Here is an 8008-nt window from a genome sequence, read left to right as displayed (position 1 = left end):
ATGTAGCGACAAAAAGGTCGTGTGAATATTGATGTAAACTAGGAGTTTCAATGACCCCCATCGTGCCTAACAGAGGGCAGACGAATGATTTGAATTTATAAGGATAGCTTTGAGATTTTAATGCATGATGGCTTAAAAACAAGAACCACCTGCGCACGCAGCTTGATCTATAGGTTGTGGAATTTACAAAAAAGGAAGAAAGATTAGAATTCCTGTTTTAAAAGCTTGTGTATTGTTACTTTATCAGAAAGCTACCCTTGATGTGGTGTCTAATTATTTCTAGTTACATAGGTTTTTACGAGAATTTGTTTACGTAAGAATCTTATCATGGCAAAATCCTGTAAATATTTATGGGACAAAAGACTTATAATTACAGTTTGGTGTGAAAAGGAAAATCCTGTAGAATTAATAACCATGGTTTTACAAGCTCAAATAGACTCAAACACTTCCCACCAATCGAAACGGAAAGAAGGCGAAAGGAAGGGTAAAAGAAGTAATGGAAGTTAGTTTTAGTGTTAATGTAAGGCTGTGATTGGACACATAAGTGATTTCTGACTTGTGTCAGCATGTTTGACTCTTAAAACGAACCTGGAGAAACAAAAGGATGGTGTTGTGTTTAAATGTAAAGATCCAATTCAGAAACAAAAGCCCAAAAATAACGGTCTTCCCCTTGTGTGTGTCAACCGTGGTGATATCATTTTGTACTGCTGTACAATAGACAAAGACAAGAAGGTTACAGAAAAATGCATAGATACTAGTCATTTTTTTCAAGACCAGGTAATCTTCTCTTTACATTAACAACTACACTTGTGGAAAAATCTGAGTATTTCCTATTATATGAGGATCGGTGAATCGTTTTAATACTAAGCTTGTTTCTAATAAGAGCAGGTCTGCAATGTTGATGTGGTTTAGACAATTGCAGAGAGGCCAAACAGAGTGAAGACAATCTCACCAGACGAAAATGGAGAGTGAGGAGAAGATGGACTAATGAGAGTTAGCTTATGTGTAGTTATGGCTTTCACAGGAACAATGACGTACGGGTGGCGTTCCTTTGTCAGTTGCCTGTAAGGAGAGTGTTGCAATTATCCCAATAACTTGTGGTGTGTCGTGTATGTGTAGTGTGTAATGGAGAAAGAATAATCGACCTTATAGCTCTTGTGGGTGTTCATTGTGTAAGAGAGTGGACGAGGCCTCTGTGGTGGTGTGCATGTTTCAGGTGTCAGTGTGTAAGGACGGTGTGCAAGAGGCCTGAGCGTGCACAACAAAAATAGAAGTTACATCAGCTTTACACTACAAATTTTTTATTTTTTAAAGCATTTTTAAACAATTATGCGACAAGTTAATCTTTCTCAGTTTTTCTTGTGTTCGCCTGTATTTATAACATATGCTACACAAATGAGTTACGATTGTTGTAAGAAGACTTTAGTGTGAATAAAAACAAGTTAAAAATTTGAGTGGCCCATAACTTATTCAAGCTTTAAACTTTACTAACAACAAAAAGAATCACTTAAACACCTCGTTGTAACACCAACACATAGTTAGTTATTGATGTTAGTAATCGGAAAGCTGCAACCCATAAAACATCAAACGTTTTTTAAAGCCAAATTATTCAAGACATGTCATTGCAGCATCAGTTTACATAAATTGCATGTGAGTTTCTGTGACATACATAACAAATGTGTGTGGATTCATAACACTTATGTGGTAATTTAGTTATAGTTTTTTTATTTCTAGGTTCTAGTTTCAATACAACAATAAATCCCCCATATATAAAATGTACACCCGAAAACACACACCACAACCCACAAACACAACACCACAGCACACAACAGCAGAAACTTAGCAACCCACAAACAAACACCCACGCCCCACCACCCAAAGAACACCACAAGACACCACCACATACCCAAACAACACCACAAACCCAAAAACCCACAACACACCAAACAGATAACGCTGGAACAAAAAACACAACCGGACCATCGTCTATAGCAACCAAAACACACAAAACACAACACCACCCACAAACAACCACACAAACCAATAACAACACACAAAACCAACCAACCGACAGACAAATAACAAAAACACCCAAACACCAAACACACACCAAAAAAACCACACAAACAAAACACAAACCAAAAAAACATCTCAACCACGAATACCATAGACCATGCTAAAAAGAGCACACCCAACACACACAAAAAGAAATAAAACAAAACCAGAAAACCCTAAAATAAAATGCATCCGCGAAAACAATGCAACCTAATCACACACATGATAAAAAAAATGTCGTGTTTTTTAAGTTACGAAGCAGTAACCATAGCTTAAACAGTACCACTTCTGTGTCGGGTTATAGTATTTCTTTGTCTTACTTAGGTTGAATAAATATAATATCTGATTCTGCGCTGTTAATATAAAAATGCGTGTGTAGTTGTGAGTGTGTCTTCCTACCGGGTGGGCTGTCCAGTCTCTCTCGATTCAAGCTAAAACCCAGCAAACAAGGAAATAAAGTAAGGGAGAAAATCCGAAAGGAGGTAGATGAGTTGTGAGTGTTTTAGTGTATGGCTGCTAAACAGTAAACTTAGTGATTGGCTGGCTGCCACTGTGAGTTGTGTGGTTAAGGTCCAGGATTTGTCAGCTTCTGTATGGTCTCAATTCAATGCAGACTTAGTCAGAGAACAAAAATACAACTCCTAATAATTCTCCTAAGATAATTAGTTTATTGCATAAAAGTTTATTACATTTAACCTTAATTTTTCTTTGGATTCTTTGTGTAAGTTGATTTATAGAAAAAAGTCATCATACTAATGGGACCACGAACAGACTCTCTTTGCCAAAAGTAATAACATCAAAATTTAATACTTACACCTAACCATGACATTACCCAGGTTCAAGGAATTCAAAGGCTTCAACATAGACGAAGGAACCAGAAGGATTAACAGATAACAAGCCTGAAAAACCATGTTAACTTTGTGTATAAATGTGATTAGTTCAACAGAATTACCTGTCGCTGGCTGTCTTTGATGTGTGTGTCGTCCAAGTTGGCCGAGGGTTTTTATTTTAACTTGGTCTTGTTTATAAATACAGAAAAGTTTGAGGACCAAAGAGTATAATTTCATGTTTTTTCTGAAAGCAAGTGAATATTTTATTTAAATGGATCGAACATTTGTTTGTCGGGTGTAATATTAGTTTAAGATAGTTCAAACTTAAACGGTTTTTAGCTGAATTTAATATCTTAACATAAAAACGGATTTTTGATATGCCATCGTTGACCTTAAGACAAACTATCCAAGCAAAGCAACTCTCTCAATTGTAGTAGGAAACTAGGGGTAGAAGAAGAGAAAGTTGAAAAACAACTTGGACCGTTGTTTTTGTAACATGTAAGTGTAACAAAGTTCACCATTAAAAGTGCATGCTAGCTGCAGCGTGTTGCGCCGAAAAGTTGAATCGGGCGGTGAATTAGAGGTTAGTGCTGCCTTAAACTATTTATTCAAAGATTTAGATAGATAAATACTTTCGGTATTTAATGCTCTAGCCACCCTTGTGGTGATAATGTTTACTTGATTGACACGCTTTTTGTGGTGTCTGTATGTCTACTGGTTCAAAAAGTGTTCCAACGAACGTTTACATTATACAGTGTGGAACCAAAAGAAACGCGTTAATCTTGATGTTTTATTTGCTGTTGCAGGATCATCCAGAGTTCACCTTGACGTTTTGAAAAACTTAATGAGGACAGCGAAACAGTACTAGAAATGGATATATAATTAAAAGGAGGTCAGTTTGTTTCCGATGTTTACAATTGTATAGAAACATAGTGTGAAGTGGGCTGTGGTTATGTGTGAATGTTGTATGAGTAGGAGGTGGAAAATCGCAATGGAATTGTAAGAGATCCATAGTTCGAAACTCTTACTGAAAAGATTAACTTGCGATGTCAGGACCTTTGTTTCCAAAGCATCATCAATTAATTTATTGTACTCCTCTATACACTTGTTGTCTGCTTATTTTTCGTGTTATACTTCGGTGAGAATGGGAAATTCTTGTGAGGAGAGGATGTAGCGATAAAAAGGTACGTGTGAATAGATGATAAACTAGGAGGTTCATGACCCCCAGTCGTGGAACACGAGGACAGTAATGACTGATAGAATTGATAAAGGATAGCGAATTTAATGCATGGTATATACAGGACACACTGGCGCACGCAGCTTGGTTACTATATACAAAACAGGCTAAGAAAGTAAGATTCCACACCACGTTTAAAAGCCTGGTATTGTTACTTTATAGGAAGCTACCTTTGGTGTCTATTACTTTCTTAGCTGATACATCGGTTTAGAGAATTTGTTTACGTATAGCATTTTGCGGTTATGATGCAAAATCTGTAAAAGATTAGGGAACTAAAGACCTGGAGTTATAACGTTTGGTGAAAGGAAATCCTGATGTATTAAAGAAGTAAACCATGTTTTACAAGCTCAAATAGACTTGCAAACACTTTCACCAACGGAAAGAAAGAAGGCGAAAGGTAAGGGTAAAAAAGTAATGGAAGTTAGTTTTAGTGTTATGTAAGGCTGTGATTGGACACAAGTCATTTTGACTTGTGAGATGTTGATTAAAACGAGACGAACACTGGTAGCCTCTAACCAAGCAGAGTTGATGTTAAATGTAAAGTAGCCAATCGAGAAACATAAAGCAGGAGAATATAAAAGGGCTCTCCCCCTTTGGAGTGTCTTGAACCGTCGGTGAAAGTCGTTGTGTCTGGCTGATTAAATATTACAAAAGCGAACCATAAGAAATAGAATTACTACCATTTCTTCATGAACAGTTGTATACTTTTTCTATTAGATTAAAACTAACGATGCGATCTGAGTATTTTCATACTGTATGTTAGCGGTTTTCGGTGAATCCGTTTCATACTGCAAAGCTATGTGGTCTAAAGGAAAAGGTTGTCAATGTTGATGTGGTTTTCGCACTGCAGGGCCAAAACAGTGAAGACAATCACAAGAACAATGGAGAAGTATGAGGAACGATGAAACTCTCATTTCGGGTAGAGGAAGGTGGTTAGCATTTAGGGTTCAGTTCTATGGTTTCAAGGATAGCATACCGTACGCATAAATGTTGCTGCTTGCAGAGGTAGTATGTCAAGAGATGTAAGGAGAGTGTGGAAGTGTATATAGCCTGTGTGTGTTCACTCCTGTGGTGGTGTTCCCTGTGTTCTATGTCATGTGGTTTAAAGAATGTGTGTTTTGAGCCTTGTGTGTGTGAGTGTGTCAAGTTCCTGTAAGTAAAGACTGTGTCAATCTTTAGAGCCCTTCCTTGTGTGATGTCGTGAAAGTCATGTGTAAAGAGGAGGTGTGCCATATAGCTCTTGGTGTCTGAGTGTGTATGTCAGTCTGTAAGAAGGATGTGGCATATTTTAAGCTCGACTCCTTGTTGCTCGTGTCAGCTGCTGTTAAGGACGGAACAGCCCTGTGCATTAGAGCTGAGGGATGTACCACAAATAGAAGTTAATCACGCGTACACTACAAATGTTTTATTTTTTATAAGTTTTTTTTAAAATTTTTAGACAGTCTAACATACTCTTGCTCAGTTATCGCGTGTTTCGGTATTTAGTAAATCATGCTAACAAATGATGCGATTTGTTAAAACGATTTGTAGTGTGAATCAAAACACAAGAACCTTAACAACTTGAGTGGCCAACTTTTCGACGAGGGCTAATTACACGAAACAAATAGAATCACTCAACAATAAGCTCGCTTGAATTAAACAACAAATGTTAGTTCGTGATGTAAATGCGTAAAGCTACAATCAGACAAAAACATCAACGTTTCATTTTATCTAAATAGATTGACAAGATTGAGCATCAGTTTTTACATATGCATCGTGATTTGAACTAATATGAATATTGAGAAAATTAACAGTCTGGGTAATTTCAGTTTCGTATCCAATTACTTAATTATAATTCAAATCCAATAGAAATTCCAGGTGAACAGATACCGCAAAAACACCAAAAAGGTGACGCAGCCCAACAACGTAGTGGGTGTTTGTCTAGAGTAAGTGGAATGTAGATGAGCAAACACAAAACAAAAATATGCTTGCGAGCGTCGTGCCTATAATTGTGTGTGTGTGCTGTTGTGTGTGATGGAGGTGCTGGTAAGTTTCAAGGTCAACAAGCTAACAAAGCTACACTTCTGGTGGTCTAAGTATTTCTTGTCTACTAGTGTTTGAAATAATATACTGTTTGCTGTGAAAAAAAAATACTGTGATGTATTATGTGCCGCGATGGTCTGTACAGGCCCAGACAGATTCAAGTACAACCCCCATAACAGAAGGCATGGAAGGAAGTCTGAGAATCCAGGGGAATGGAGGTTGATTGAGGGTGTTAGGTGATTTAGTGTATGGCTGTAAACAGAAAGATGTGTTTGCGCTTGTGGGAGTGTTGTGTTGGGGTTATAAGTCCCCGATTGTGAGTCTTGTTGTTGGATCTCATTATACACGATTAGCAGAGTAAAATGAGCAACTAATATTTGCTTCTAAAATAATTTATGTTGTATTTCATAAAAGCGTTTTGATTTCTTTTTCAGGTGTTTTTGTGTAAGTCTGTTTATTGTGAACCCACTATGTGGGTAAGAATTTGTTGCAAGAGATGAACCTCAAAATATACTACATGACCGACATCAGGTTCAGGAATCAAAGCCTTCCCACCGATGGGAGTCGAAAGAACGAATGATAAAAGCCTAACATTAAAGATAACCAGTGTCCTAACTTTGTTGTTAAATGAGTATAGATTCAAAGAGTATGATACCTGTCGTGGGACTCGTCTGTTGTCGTTGCCGATGGTTTTTTTTAATGGTCTATTGTTACTATGAATACTAGATAAGTTTGGGTACCCAAGAGTGGATTAATTCGATGTTTTTCTTAAAAGCAAGTGAATATTTATAATGGACAGAAACCTCTTGTTGTCGTCGGGTGTTTATATATATTATAAGTTAAGATATTTCAATAAAGACGGTTTTTGACTTTATTTCTTAACAAGAAGAACCGGATTTGCATTGATGCGAGTGACCGTTACAGCACTAACCAAAGGCAAAGCAACTGGCTTGTAGGGTGGTGGGTAATGTGTGTTGTGATAGTGAGAGGCGAGCACTGTGGTAGAAGAACGAGGGAAAGTGAAGAAACCTACCGGGATGTTGTTTTTTGTACGTACAGGATTAAACAATCATGAGGATAAAGTCGCTGGTGGAGAGTTTGCAGGTGTTGCGCACGAAAAAGCTTCACTCGGCGGAATTAGGCGCAGTGTCCGCCCTTGAGACTATTTATGCAAAGGATTAGTAGAAAAAAATCACTTTGGTATCGTATTGTTCATCTAACAGTTGTGATATAATTACACCTGATGACAGCACATTCGGGGTCTGTTATTTCGTACGTCCGATGGTACCCGCTTTCCACCACGATACTCGTTTTATAGTTACTATACTAGTCTGTTGGAAAAAAAGAAATCCTGCTTAATTCTGATGGTTATGCGATAGGGCACGGCCGAGGAAAGTCATCTCAAACGATAAGAAAGGCAGCAAACCAACGCGTGACGCGATACTAACATGGGGATCTGTCGATTAAAAGGATGATATGGATACGCGAGAGGTTGAGAGAGGTTTTGCAGCTTATCTGCTCGGGATGGTATTTATACTCAATGGACGTATTAACTGAGCAAGAGGGTAGTTCAGAATAAGTAGTAAGGTGTTGTTCTGATGTGTGACTTTCATGATGCAGGTTGGAGCTGAAGCAGTGTGCATGTGAATGTGTGTGTGATGTGTTGGAAATATGAGCAAATCGAGTAGGTGGATAATATATGGATCCGCGGTATAGTTCCCGAAACTTTACTGTGAAAGATATGAGAGCATGGAGTGTCAGACGATGTCTCTCAAAGCTAATACCATCATCGAAGTGGATAGTTATGGTGTCGGGGTAGTTCTAGCCTCTACCTACTCTGTGTGCTGTCTGCTGTGTGTCTCTC

The sequence above is a fragment of the Pomacea canaliculata genome, linkage group LG11 (genome assembly GCF_003073045.1).
Source record: "Pomacea canaliculata isolate SZHN2017 linkage group LG11, ASM307304v1, whole genome shotgun sequence".
Classification (NCBI taxonomy): domain Eukaryota; kingdom Metazoa; phylum Mollusca; class Gastropoda; order Architaenioglossa; family Ampullariidae; genus Pomacea; species Pomacea canaliculata.
The sequence above is the reverse complement of the archived record's forward strand: the minus strand, read 5'-3'. Positions refer to the sequence as shown.